Consider the following 16,242-nt stretch of genomic DNA (forward strand, 5'->3'; position numbering starts at 1 on the left):
TACAATAATTAAGCCTGTAATTAAACTAGCCCAATTATTTAATTCCAAATCTACTCCACTAAAAGATTGGAACTGACTTCCATAATTGTATGCTCGAATAATAATTCGTCCCAAGCCACATTGATTTCTTTACTGCACAATCCTTTGTACCACATCGTTAATTAAATTGATATCTCAACTGTCCAATCAATTTAATAACATCTTATTCCTTGATCCTTACTGGTTTTCTCTAATGATCATTTTCAACATACTAAATATGTTGACACACTCTGGCCAGAGAATTCTATGATCAAGTACCGAAAACCTATCAAGAGATGTGTTGTACAAATTCTATATTGTTAATCCATAACTCCAATACTCATAATTGCTCCCATCAAGATACCGGGTAATCTTGACCACAAGGATGTGTCGTGCCCATTGGTAACTCAAATGAAATAACAATCACAATCATGAAATCATAATTAACTCAAGATTAAGATTACAGTAAAATCAACGCCTGTGAGATTTAATAAGTCTGACAGTTATTATAAAGTTAATTAAATCTCATATGTGATCCTGTTCAATGTAGTCATACTACATCAATAAATTCATACATGATTAAGACAAATCATTCAATGAATTTATTACAGTCTATACCTAAATAAAGTGCCCAACTTTATTTATCAACTGCGAACTAAATTTATTTAATCATAAGATAACTTGTATTTATGTCTTCTGTGAATCCACATGGTGATCACATAAATACATATAATATGATTAAATGGACTTTAATACAAATATTAATGCAATTAAGATATTTGAATAAAATACCTCATTTATTTTATTAATCAGAAAAATTGTTTATTATAATTAAATAAACACATATGCTTTTAAAGAGCATATTTTCCCAACAATCTCCCACTAGCTCTCAAAGCATATCTGGCATATTACACATGCTCTAGGGCTCTAAGTGCAGGTTATAAAGGTTTCCCACTAATGGCCATTGTAATAAGATCTGCAATTTAGCATCTAATGCCATTTGGGGTACTTTCATATAACCTTTCTACACTATTCCCTTATAAGATGATACTTCCTTTCAATATGTTTTGTTTCTTGTGGTTCCTTGGTTCCTTAGATTGAGCTACCGCACCACCATTATCACAAAATAGTTTAAGGGGTGCAGTTACAACAGGTACCACCTCAAGATTTCGTAGGAACTTGCAGAGCCATATAGCTTCTTTTGCAGCTTCAGATGTAGCCACATATTCAGCTTTAGTTATTGAGTCTGTGATACAAGATTGTTTCACACTCATCCAACTAATAGCTCCACTTCCCAATGTAAACACATAGTCGGAAGTTGATTTTCTAAAATCCTTATCTGACAAAAAATCAGAATTAGTATAACCCACTAGAATAAGTTTATCACCAGAATACACAAGCATATAATTTTAAGTTCTTTTCAGATACTTCATTATATGCTTGACCGCAGTCCAGTGTTCAGGTCCAGGATTAGATTGATATCTACTAACCATCCCTACCGCAAAATAGATGTCTGGCCTAGTGCAAAGCATGGCATACATGAGACTTCCCACAGCTATTGCATAGCGAACTCATCTCATTCTCTCTATCTCTTCAGATGTTTTAGGTGATTGATCCTTAGAGAATGTAATTCCATGTCTGAATGGTAATAAACCAGTCTTGGAATTTTCCATGCTAAATCTAGCCAATATCTTATCGATATAGACCGCTTGAGACAAGGCTAAAGTTTTATTCTTCCGGTCTCGTAGTAACTTGATACCAAGAATATAACTTGCCTCTCCCAGGTCTTTCATATCAAATTGTTTTGCTAACCAACTCTTTATTGTAGTCAACACTCCTATATCATTTCTAATTAGAAGAATATCGTCTACATAAAGAATTAGGAAGGTTACAGATTTTTCTTGAATTTTCTTGTACACACATGGTTCATCAATATTTTGAATGAATCCAAACGATTTTATCGCTTGATCAAATCTGATGTTCCATGACCGGGATGCTTGCTTCAATCCATAAATGGATCTCTACAACTTACATACCATGTGTTCTTGGCCTTTTTGTATAAATCCATCTGGTTGCTGCATGTAGATGTTTTCTTCAAGATGCCCGTTAAGAAAGGCAGTCTTGACATCCATTTGCCAAATTTCATAATTTAGCACTGCAACAATGGAGAACAGAATCCTGATGGATTTAAGCATAGCAACCGTAGAAAAGGTTTCCTTATAATTGATTCCTTCTTTCTGAGTAAACCCTTCGGCTACTAATCTTGCTTTAAATGTTTCCACCTTTCCGTCTACTCCTCTTTTTCTCTTGTAGATCCACTTGCACCCTATAGGTTTTATCCCATTTGACGCCTCTACAAGTTCCCAGACTTTATTGGAATACATAGATTCCATTTCTTGATTCATGGCCTTTTTCAAAATTCAACATCTCTATCTATTAGAGCTTCGTTGTAACTAGTGGGATCTTGTACATGTTCATCTGAGATAGTCGTATAGGTTTCTCCCAAAAGCATGTATCTCGCAGGTAACCTAGTTACCCTCCCACTACGACGAGGTTCTAAAAGTGATGGTTGTTCAAGGATAATCCTGTACTGATCAACTGGTTGTTGCTGTTCTTCCTGTTCTATAACAGGTGTTGAAAGCTGAGCATCAACCTGATCTCTTTTATTTCTCTAGTTTTACCTTACTCTTAGGTTATAAGTCATTATATAGTCTTCCTCAAAGAAAGTAAAGAATATTTCTATAAATACATTCCTATCTTGAGGACTATAATTTAGACTTTCCCTTATTCCTTTAAGATACCTAAAACATGCAAGCTTCTGAACACGAATCCATCTTCTCTATCTCTGATTCTAGTAAACTCCAAATACGAATGTGTCTCAAACTATGTTTGTGACTTTTTCATAATATCTTAGAGTAGTAGACACCGAGATAGATGAAACTAAGTTCAATAAACTTTGTAGTTTCAAATACTAGTATCTGGAATCAAAAAGGTAAATGATAAACCACTTAGTATATATCTTGTCTTATCCAAAAGAATCTTGTTTCTCCATTTAATTACACTATTTGTATCATAGTGTTCATTGACAATCAAATAGTGCTTGAATTCTCCATAGAGATATTCTTTGTTTCGATCATATCGAAGTTCTTTTATGTTCCTGTCTAATTGCTTCTGTCTTATCCACGTACTCTTTTGAATTTCAAAAGCAATGGAATCATGACGCACGTAGACAAACATAAATAAAATGAATATTCATCAACAAGATTGATAGAATACTCATAACCTCTTATAACATATAAACTGATTAGTCCGTATACATTTGTATGCGCTATATCATCAAATACAATGTTATGCTTTTAGCTCAAAAAGAGCATCCTTGTCATATTACTTTTCTAAATAAGATTTATAGAGTTACAATGATCAATCTTAATAGGCCAACAAGTCTATCATTAATCATTTTCTTAAAAATCTTATTATAGTTTATATGACCTAAGCATAAATATCAGAGGTGATTTTTGGTTAGAAGAAACATTTCTTTTCTTAGATAAATGCATATACTTTTTATCATTATATCTTACTTTGAATAGATCAATGTACTTCTATGATATAAATTATCTTTATAAATAACCAAAATAAGTAATAAATAGAGGATCCATAAATAACAGTGTACTCCTGTTTATTAAAACAAGCCACCGAAATTAAATTCCTCTAATATTTGGAAAAATAAAGACAAATATCAAAACTAAAGTCTTGTAAAATTGATCTAGTCTTTCAATTGATATAAACTAGCACGTCCTCAACTGCTGTTTGAAGCTTTCTTCACTTAATCTCTTGGTTTCCTGAAAACCAAATAAATGAATTACAAATAAGATTAGTTATCTCAGAATTCATTATTGTATGAATCAATAGAAATCTGAACTAATTAGGAAGCTTAAAGATTTCCTATACCTGATTTTAATAATCTTAGGACAATCTTTCTTCCAGTGACCCTTCTGTCCACATTTGTAACACTTGCCTTTTGGCTTGCCACTTCTTTTAATGGACAGTTTGCCGATCCCAACTCTTGCTTGCTCATTCTTGTCTTTCGACTTAAGCCTTGAAGAGAATCCTTTTTCAGGAAGTTTTCTGCTATTATAAAATTCTTCTATAGCATGTGGTTCGTGCATTAATTCAATTAAGGTCATATCTTTATTATTTAAGATATAGCTGACCTTAAACTCTTTGAATGTATCAGGTAAAGATTCAATCACCATGTTAATATTTGATTTATCATTGATTTGAACACCATGAATCTCTACCTCATTCAAATAGTCCATCATTTTGAGGACATGATCACGAACTTTTGTGCCCTCTTCCATCTTAGTATCCGTAATACGTTTTAATGCTGCTTCTCTGGCAAAATGGGTATTTTGCCCAAACATCTGATGAAGACTAGCCATAATTTCAATGGCTGTTTCCATGCTCCGATGTTTCTTATGCAGTTCCACAGAAATCGAAGCCAATATATAGCGCTTAGCCATTTTGTTAGCTTCGCACCATTTCTCATAAGGCTCCCTCTGATTTCTATAATCATATAACGATGGTTCAGGAGGACAAGGCTGGGTCAACACATATTTGCTTCCCTTAGCAGTGAGAATATTAAATAGATTGCGTTTCCAATCTAAATAATTTTCGCCAGTGAGTTCATTTTTAACAAGGATAATTCATAATGGGTTGATGGAAGACATTTTCTGAAAAAAATAAAATAAACATGCATAAATACTTTGAAACAATATTCACAATAAATGACAAAAATGCAAAAAACCATAAATGCATTTTAATTTATTGTAACGATAATCTAGTACCGCTTTGACAAGCTATCCGTTGGGGAAGTCATGTCTACACTTACTAGACCCAATTATCCATTAGGTTATTTACTTTCATGTAGAGACATGATAAATAATTATCGTTATCCCTTTGGGCCTAAATTTGTTAACAGAGCTTCGTTGGGAAGGTTAATAACAAACTTTAGTTGAGTGTATAACCATTGTTTCAATCTACGTATTTTTCATATCAATAGTCACCGTTGGGGTGAACAATCGATTGAAAAATATTTCAATTTTATCTTTGAAGAAGTTCATCAAATAAAATATCTAATAGATATACCCTCCGTAGGTAGCATCACCGTATCATGAAGTCGAGGTATATATATAATTTTATTATTGAACTAACAATGGAGCCCGTGGGAAAATTATCTTGAATTTTCCCTCTCCCACTCAATATTTTAAAATTGGTTTTTCCTTTTTAAAACATACATATTGTTAATTGCATGCTTCCTATAATATTATCTAGATGATATCAAATATTATTAAGCATGCGTAAATTTCAAACAATATAATGAAATTCATAATTAATGAATGACATGTATCATTATGCATAGAGTGGCACTACCTATTCTATATGACATGTTATCATGGCATGTTATCATCCAAAACATAACATATAGAAAAACAATTAAATAATCTTAATTCATGGCTTTCCTAATAATGAAAAATACATTAACCCTATGCCTAATCTTCATTGGGCTTCTTGTCAATGTCCATCTTCCATAAGCTTGTTATTGTTAATGGACTAGGGGAAATTGGGCTTTTAAATTTATAATTGGTCCAATTTTAATTTTGAAAGGAAATTAATTAATTAAATAAATAAATAAATAATTCTTTTTTTTTATTAAAATAAAACTTTTGGACCAAAAATAAATTTAATGTATTTAATTTTGTCTATGCATTTTTTAATCCATTAAGCCCAAATTTGAATTGGGCCTAAAACTAGGATTCTTTAAGCCCAAAACTGTTTTTAGACTTAAATGCCAAAAATTAAAACTTGACTGCCCAAATAAAAATTATGGAACTATAGGGATCTCCATGATAAAAGCCATGAAACCCTAAATCCATATTTTTCTTTCCCCAGCCGCCATCACCATAAAAAACCAGCCGTTGTTTACTGTTTCCACACCGGACAGCCGTCATCGACGCCGGAAAGACGCCAACCAGAACGCTCCGCGCCTTCAGCCCACGTTGACGCTGCTGCTCGCGCGCTGCAGTTGCTGCATGTGCAGCGCGCGCTGCAGCTGCTGCGTGTGCAGCTCGCGCTGCTAGCAGCGAGGCTGCTGGCCGCTGCGCGTGCAGCGCGCGCTGCTGGCAGCATGTGCTGCTGGCCGCGCGCTGCTGGCAGCATGTGCTGCTGGCCGCGCGCTGCTGGCCGCTGCGCGTGCAGCGCGCGCTGCTCGCGCAGCAGCGTATGAAGCCGGCCGCTCGCTGCTGCGTGCGCTGGTTCGTTGCTGCAGTTTCCAGCAAGTTTCCGCAATTTTCCAGTGATGATTCTTCATTGATTTACAAATTGTCAACACAAATTTTGGCTTACAAAATTTCAATTACATTAAAATAAATCAAGAGGGAAACATGGTGATAATAAATCACCCCTCTTGTTACAGATCCAAACGTAAAATACAATAGAACATCTAACCATGAATTAAGACAAACCATAAACATGCTTTATTCATATATTAAACAAATAATATATATCTGAATAAAATGTGCCACTCTAATACATAAATTTTAAGAATGATTTCATACGAAATTCTTATTTATTAGTATGAGATGGCTCTGATACCAATTGATGGGGAAAAATCAGGTTTTTAAAATTTTTATAAAACCTTTTGAAGATCGCTCTCATATAATATATAAGAATTCGTATTCTAGAAATCGTATCTTGAAAATCCGAGTTGGCTTTTTCCGCTGAAGTGATTTAGGCTCCTAGATCACGATCCACCACCACCACTCTTGTTAGATCTCAGAGGAGTATATGGTTTAGATTACAAAACACTTATGGTCAAATTCATTTTTTTTTTTAATCTCAGGGAGAAGAAGTGGTCAGTTTCAATCCGGAATTGGAATATGGCAATTTGGTTCAAGCACACACACCCGGTCACTTGGTCAGTGAACCTGAGCTTTATGCAGTTAGATCACGATCCGTCACCACCACGCTTGTTAGATCACGAACTGTCACCAATGATCTTCCAGGTTATGACTCAGGTTCGATCTGCACTTGACGTGTGGGCGCCTTTATCACTACCAAAGCAACTAGCACGAGAAAATTTTTCTCTCAATAATGGAGAGAAAAATCTTATTCTCTGATTTGTATAAAGTGGCTTCTCTTTTTTCTTTAAGGAAAAATAAGCCTTTTATATCACCCTTTAGTGAAAACCCTAGGCTCCAAAAATTAAAAAACAAAACCCACGTTTATTTGCTTTTTCAATAGGGGACCCACCTTGTAAAATAACATAAGGCCCCTTATACAAAAGCTAATTAAATGGAGCCTCCTATTAAATGATATATTTAGGCTTTTGACCCAAATAGCTAGTTATCTTACTTATTAGTCCAGTAGTTGTGCAGTCAATTAAATGAGCTAACCCGGGGATCATTTGGGAACATACAATAGTGGCTACAATAATTAGGCCTGTAATTAAACTAGCCCAATTATTTAATTTCAAATCTACTCCACTAAAAGATTGGAACTGACTTCCATAATTGTATGCTCGAATAATAATTCGTCCCAAGCCACATTGATTTCTTTACTGCACAATCCTTTGTACCACATCGTTAATTAAATTGATATCTCAACTGTCCAATCAATTTAATAACATCTTATTCCTTGATCCTTACTGGTTTTCTCTAATGATCATTTTCAACATACTAAATATGTTGACACACTCTGGCCAGAGAATTCTATGATCAAGTACCGAAAACCTATCAAGAGATGTGTTGTACAAATTCTATATTGTTAATCCATAACTCCAATACTCATAATTGCTCCCACCAAGATACCGGGTAATCTTGACCACAAGGATGTGTCGTGCCCATTGGTAACTCAAATGAAATAACAATCACAATCATGAAATCATAATTAACTCAAGATTAAGATTACAGTAAAATCAACGCTTGTGAGATTTAATAAGTCTGATAGTTATTACAAAGTTAATTAAATCTCATATGTGATCTTGTTCAATGTAGTCATACTACATCAATAAATTCATACATGATTAAGACAAATCATTCAATGAATTTATTACAGTCTATACCTAAATAAAGTGCCCAACTTTATTTATCAACTGCGAACTAAATTTATTTAATCATAAGATAACTTGTATTTATGTCTTCTGTGAATCCACATGGTGATCACATAAATACATATAATATGATTAAATGGACTTTAATACAAATATTAATGCAATTAAGATATTTGAATAAAATACCTCATTTATTTTATTAATCAGAAAAATTGTTTATTATAATTAAATAAACACATATGCTTTTAAAGAGCATATTTTTCCAACAGATTTTTTGTCGGTGATTACTACCACCTCGATAAAAAATTCATGGAACTGGTCATGCCGGCAGTAAAAGAAGGAAAGGTGGTACACGTGGAAGACATAGATGAAGGCCTCTGTATACGTCGAAGACATAGATGAAGGCCTGGAGTCCAACAGCCCTCGCTGGGCTATTCATTGGTCGGAATGTCACGAAACAACTGATTGTAGTTGCTTGGGAATTTAAAAACCACCATATGCTGTAGAAATGCACAGAGCCATGTACTTTCAAAGCTTTGTGAAGATGTCTTGGCCATGTGTTAGAACAGATTATTTTTGTTCGATTAAATTGTACGCAGTTATAAATCAAAGATTCAGAACATTGCATGTCTTGGCCATGCGTGCTAAAGACTTGCTGTTTCCATTTAGTATGCAGTTACACAGACAAAGGCCTTAATTATTGTCAAGTTCTCCAGTAGCATACTCCTAAATCCACATACCAACCCACCAGAACTCCAATCTTGAAACTCCATATATCAAACTTGATGTGCCTGCCTCTCTGGTACCTCTCAAGGTCCATTTTACTACTTTCCATGTCTTTCCATGCATCTACTGACAACTTGGGAAATGCCAGGTCTTGCAAGCACCACTACTTACATTTGAGTCTGCTATTATTATTGTTATTATTATTATTTTCGCAAAAAAAACACTCTAACTAGGAGAGACAAGTTCCCTGCAAACGTTATGTTTTTAATCATTTTTGTACCAAAGTACTTAAGTATGCGATAAAAAAAAAAAAAAAAAAATTATTGACAACTAAAAGTTAATAGTGGGTGGGTGGACCTGGGTTTTGTTTAAAAAAATTGGTTAATAAAATTTTCGAATTTTCAAATTTGTAGTACAGAGAAAATTGATGAATAAAGTTCTGCGGGTTAATTTCTAATATGCCATGAAAATATTATCAAGTTAAATTGTAACATCGTTAATCACTTAATCCTCAGTCTAATATGTCATATATTTGTTACTCTGGCTTTAATGGAAAGCGTCAGTGATTTATTGTTATTTTCACTAATCAAATAGGTATGTTAAGGCTATTTAATTTATCGACAATGTACCAACAAGACTCAGATTGGGAGATTGTAAATGTAATTAACAATAATCTTTTATCCATTTTGAAGTTCATTCTATTGTTTACTCAGGAGAAGCGTTCTCTTATATTTTATGGATATAATGTTTGGTAATCCTAATTTAAGCTAAGGTATATACATTTCCTAGTTATATCTAATTTAAGCTTATTCAAATGCAATCAATTAATATTCAATAATAAAATTCCAAATACTATATATTGTAAGAATTTTAATCGTAGTGACAAGGTGATCATTTGAATTATTATTATTAAATTATATGTATGGTGGAGTCCACACGGTTTTGACTAGAAATCAAAGAGTTAAGAGACAATATTAATTTATTTAAGTTAATAGTATTTGTTCTGTTTAGTACGTCTTTTGACCATCAAGCATCCTGGCATTGCACGCATTAATTAATAAAGAATTGTGCATGTCACGTTATTAGTTGATATATGCTTGAAATCATATTCTGTTTTATATGCCGAATCATATTATAAGATGGTGATATTAGCATGTTTCTTTTTCTTTGTGCTGTTTCTCGTTTGATTACATTTTCAACAACAAGTCGATCTGTTGAAGAACAAGTTTGGGTTTGATGATGCTTTTAACTATAAGGAAGAGCCAGACTTGGATGCAGCTCTCAATAGGTTGGCACGAATGAATCCTTTCACCATTTTTCTCACTTCATTATTACAGTGCGCTTTGAAGTTATCTGTGTTGGTCCTGAAAATGTAACAGGACAAACAGAGATCACTGATTTCATTTGTTCCATTGATATTTCTACCATTGCCATACACAGTATAAACTAGGAATACATCTGCTTAATTGATATTCATTTCAGAAGGAAATTTTCACTTGCAGCTAACAGAACCATGTTTGTGATTTATGTTTATTTGGGAAATGAAAGATTTGCTGCATTATTTTATTCCAAGTTTGCTGAAATCCTATTTGTTTCCCCAGGTGCTTTTCTGAAGATATCGACATCTATTTCGAAAATGTCGGGGGTTAATGTGCTTAATACAGTGCTACTCAATATGAGCATTCATGGCCGCATTGCTGCATGCGGAATGATCTCACAGACTCACGATATCTGATGTTCTTTTCTGTTTTAGCATTTGTAGAATCTGCTATATTATATGTTGGCAGTTAGGGTACCAAGGTACCTTTTGCGAGTTACACTATCAAGGTATCTTTTGCAGTTAACTTGCCTTTATTTGTTTTGCTTTTGACTTAAGAACAGCAACCTTTTGACCTTTGTTGTTAAGGTTAACCCTGCAGGCTTGTTCGATGCTGTATCAACTCCAAAATCCAACCAGATCGACATCTATTTAAAAAATTCTGGGGGTAAGATGCTTGATGCAGTGCTACTCAACATAAGGATTCACGGCCGCTGCTGTATGCTGAAAGATCTCACAGTACAACCGTGAGAAGCCTGAAGGTGTACGCAACTTGATACAACTGGTCGTAGTTGCTAGGGAAAGATATAAGGTGTACTCAACTTGATATGCTGTAAAAGTGCACTATTCCATGTACTTTTAAAGCTTTTTGAAGATGTCTTGGCCATGTGTTTGATTAGATTGTACTCAGATATAAATCAAAGATTCAGAACATGTGTATGTTACTGTTTTTCAGAATCCAGAACAATAAATACCTTGAAATGTTTTTGGTCAATGATTTTGCAGAAGACCAGCTTCCTTGTTAATGAATCAAGATGGCTGAATCCTTCTCTAAGCCAAATCTGTTTTCACTTTTAGGTTAGAAATTGTCATTAAAAAGTGTTTGATAAAATATGCTCTGGGAACGCTATTCGTCAGATGGTTACTCCAAGTTTATGAAATCAATGATATTTCATCATATTCATAACACTCTGCTTTAATGTCTATTCTAAGAAAGAAATCATATACAGAGAATAGGTTACGTTAGAACTTTTGCTAGAAAAAAGTGACAAGAATTCATCACGCTTATATCTTAAGTAAGTGTAAAATCTTATCATTAAAATCCCATCATGAAAAACTCATGGGAGAAAAACTATAAAAATAAAAAGAAAAAAGAGGGTGGCGTGCATGTAAATTATATCGATTCAATCAATATGACAAATAAGACTCTCTTTTACAATGGCACGGATGCTTCATTGAGTAATCGTGAATTCGTGATTGTTGCTGCTACTGCTTTGTTGAATCAATCTGCTAGCTATTCAGCTTTCTTTCTTTCTTTCTTCTTTTTATTTTTTTTTATAAATAGCTTGTGGTTGTGAAAATAATTTGAATTAAACTATGCTTAAATGCTTGTTTGGTACAACTTCTTTACTAGTCAAAAGAATTTTTTTTTAATCATTTAATTGTACCTTGAGTAGAGTTTTTAGGGATTAAATAGGAAATATTTTGTCTCTATTAAGAAGAAAACTCAAAAGGTAGGACTATTTGAACTCACCAAATTACTCATTAAAAATCTACTGGTGAAAATATTTTTTAATTATTAAAATACCACTAAATTAAATTACAATTATGGACACTAAAACATAATAAACAGAATTTTTTTTTATTTTTTTACTCTTTAAAACTGTCTTTACATTCAATGTTATATTTTTTTTCTTAAACTCTAAATTGATATTTTTTTCATTTTTGATTAATTTTAGAACACGTATAAAGTGATTCATACTGGAGATGAAAGCTGTGAATTAAACATCAGAAAAAATTATGTTTACTATCTTACCAGACCAAGCACCGAAAAGCATGGTAAAGAAAAATTACATAATTCTGACTTAGAAGAGGGGGAAAAAAAGAAAAGAAATACAATTAGAATAAGAGATAAAAGATAAAGCACGTGGAATGGAGGCAGAAAACAAGTAATGATAACTCTTTCGACAAAACTAATATATATCAAAATGCAATATCGGCCCTAACAAAAAACGAAAATAAAAATTCATTACGAATACATGTTAAAGATATCCCAAGTATTAATGTGATTGAAATATTTGAGATTGAAGTAGAAATAATTAAATAAGACTCAAGATCAGTCGAGAGGAATAAATGAGAAACCTAATACTAATAAAATATATTCACAAATCCCGATGCTAATTAAAATCACGGATAAAAAACATAACATGAATGAATTACAGGGGCAACTATTTCATTAAGAAATTAATAAAATCGTGTATTAGTATTTTGTACATATATATATATATTTGATACATAACTTTCGGTAATTTAGTTTTCCACTTATCATTTTTACTCCAAAAAACGAGTGAGAATATTATTTATGTTTTGGTGTAAAATATTTGAACAACATACAAATTTTCAGTTTAATAAAGCTAAGCATTGATTAAGTTATAAATGAATTTAATGGGTTTAACTAGTAAAAATACTAGTATTTTATAAATTGGGTTTAGTAATGGTATATTGGGGATTTAGATTGAGTAAATTTTAAAATTTTAAAATTAAAGGGTGGGTTTATTTAGTAAATGAGTTAAGGGAATAGTTTGTTGGTATTTAAATAGTCCCACCCAAACTCAAATGTAAAATTTTTGAAAAAAACCTATTGATTTTTTTGAAAAAAGAATTAAAATATCGAGAATATCTTTATTTAATTTTATAATCTTATTTTATAATAATATTTTATTTCTATCCTAACATAATATTAAAAAAACTTAACTAATAAATTTTATAATTTTTTATAAAAATTACCATTAACATCCAAACAACTAAAGATTGAAAAAAAAAAAAGGAACTGTACTTACAAAAGTTATATTAATAATAAATTTAGTCCAAAGAATAAAGTTATTGCAAACAAGTACTCCTATTTATCTCTACTTTAACAATAATCTTCGAATCCGTTTTACAATGGACTTTAACAAATGGGCTTATGAGTCCTTTTTTGGAAAGCCTGAAAGCGATGGTCCAATCTCTAAACTTCATTTTCTTTAGCCAGAAAGCCTAAAACAAGACCTGCCCATAGATATATAACTACCGGAAAAAATTTATAAAAAAAAAAAAAAGAGCAAAAATGTGTAAGAGCCTTTAGCATTACAATTTTAGCTTTTCAAAAAAAAAATTACAATTTTAGGATCACGTGTGTAAATAGAACTCCAAGATTGATCAAGAATTAACAAGACAAGATGAAGGGCTGATCTTGTAACAAAGAATGAAGAAATTGAATTAAGACAGTACTCTAGTAAAACCCAGAAAACAGAGAAAGAAGAATCACGCACAAAGCAGCAAATTTATAAAACAAGAAATGGAGCTTCACTCTCGTTATTCGCAAGAGAGACGAAACAAGATACAATCTAGAGTTTACAAACTTTCAATATAATCCTTAATTTACCGAAAGACCTTTGCTCTTTGAAGGAAATAGATTTAGAACTGACAACCTCACAAACCTGGGTGGTCAAAACTTTGGTCAACTTCGTTTGGCCACGCCATAAAGTCTTCTCCACAGCCTTTCTCGCCAAAAGAGAAAAGCTTTAAAAAGCATTTTCTTTCTTGGGTTATTTCCCCTTATTACATCAAGGCCCTGTAAGTATGTATTCATTACAAAAGCGCCCTTAAACTGATATTTGAAGCATACTGCAACAATATTTATGCATTTGAGATATTTTTTCGAAGATAGAAGCGCATGATTTCACGGCTATGTTGCATCGTCAATTTTAGTGCTTTACAGTTAAGGGATAGTATAAATTCATTACAAAGAATTCGCAAAGAATTTTTTTTTAAATGAAATTTCTCGTCTTGATCAGATTATTATTAAAAAAAAGTTCAAAAAATAGTTATATAACTATTTCTCGTTTGCCATTAAATTGGTAACTCTCAAAATTTAAAAGAACGTATATAACTATTTTTTAGAAAGGTAACGATGGGGTAAGGTAGTAGAAGTAGATTGATAGAGTAGATAATAGTAGATTTCGCTTTAGTATCGGAAATTCCATAATTATGCTTTTCTCTGCACTATTTTCAATAAAATTATAAAAATCAAAACAAAATTATTACACAGTAAAGACTTTAGAGACAAGTACCCCCAATAGGATCAAGCAAATATGCTCTGCACAAAATTATTTCTTGTTCTTTTTCTTTTTGACAATTTTATTTGTGGTTTCAACTTTTATGCTTTATTGTCATATCTCGTTGAGGGCTCCGCTGCACCCATTACAACTTACCCCCATATTGTCTTTTACTGACTAAACCGTTAGATTTGATGCTGAATTTTAATTATACCATCAAATTTCGTTTAGCTCCTTAAACTCCATTTTATTTGTAATTTCTTCATAAAATATTCAAAGCTTCATCAAGCTCCTAATGGACCATCATGGCTAGGGGTGCGTTAGAGCCGAACTGAAATATGTTAGTTCAGTTCAGTTTGGTCAGTTTAAATTGAATGGTTTAGGAAATATAAACTGATCAATTTTAATTTTGAATTGAACTGAACCGAAAATCAATTGGTTCAGTATTAGTATTTTTGCATAAATATAAATTATTAGCGATTATAATTAAATTGGACTAAAAAAAATTCAAACTAAGGTGAAAAACATCAAATCTTAGATAATATAAAAGAAAAAATATTAAATTTTATAAACCAAAATGAACCGAATTATTTTTACTCAGTTTGGTTCATATTTGGTTCGTAATTTTTTAAACCAAATTGATTTATATCCACACCCTAATCATGGCCCTCTATCTTCAGTCATTCACCCTTGAGTTTGATGCCAATTGTTGGGTTTCAAATTATTATACACTCAAATGAAACCCCTCATAACCAAAAACTAACAGAAACAATAAGAACACGATGTTAATATCTTAAATCAATCACAAAAAAGCACTCAAAATTAATTGATTAGGAGCAATTAACAACAAAAGATTTGATGGTTCAAAATCATAATGTGACCTAGTTCCATCCAAGAATCATACTAATTGCTTTACTAGTTGTCAAATTGTTGTGCAAATTTTATTAAACTCGCAAGTGCACGAATCTATTGTAGAATAGATCAATGGTGACGAGTGTCGATCCCATAAGGAGGTTGATTTTTAATTATGTGTAGAATTAATGTTCTATGAGGATGGTTGGATTTGTGGTGGAAGTGATTTAGATTATACTAGAATTTAAATTGGAATGGTAGAATTAAATTAAAGTGGAAACTATTATAATTGAAGCGCTTGGGTATTTGGATCCGTATCAACATGCACCATTGGCTAAATATTCCTTATTAGTATCAATTAAATCATGAGGGGGGAATCCACACCTCATGAACTACACTCTAATCAATATGGTGCTAAGGGCTTATCGTGCCAAATAATAATAACCTTATACTAGGGAGTCGGTGAAACTATGGTAATATCTAGACAAGATTATTACTATTTGTCGACGAAAAGTCAAAACATCCACAAAAATTAGAGGGGATGAGAAAGTAAATTTACCAATTAAAGCCCATGGCACATGTTGAGACTTCACTTTCTACCCAAGCTTGAAAGAAAATTAGCTACTCATAATTAAACTATGGATAAAATGAAAATTTATTAAAATACATAGAAAATACAAGATAGAAAAGAAATTATAGAAAATGGAGCTCAAAAATGAATTCAGAGATGCCAAATTAGGGGGGAGAGACTCCCTTTTTATAGATATTTGATTAAATCATGGCCATCGAATTAAAACCAGTTTGGACACTCAGGATTGTGCCACGTCATCAATCAACAGTACGCGGTTTGAACAGTGACACGGTTTGACCACGCGGTTTGAACAGTCAACCGGCTTGAATAGTGA

The sequence above is a fragment of the Citrus clementina genome, unplaced genomic scaffold (assembly GCF_000493195.1).
Source record: "Citrus clementina cultivar Clemenules unplaced genomic scaffold, Citrus_clementina_v1.0 scaffold_3, whole genome shotgun sequence".
Taxonomy (NCBI): Eukaryota; Viridiplantae; Streptophyta; class Magnoliopsida; order Sapindales; family Rutaceae; genus Citrus; species Citrus x clementina.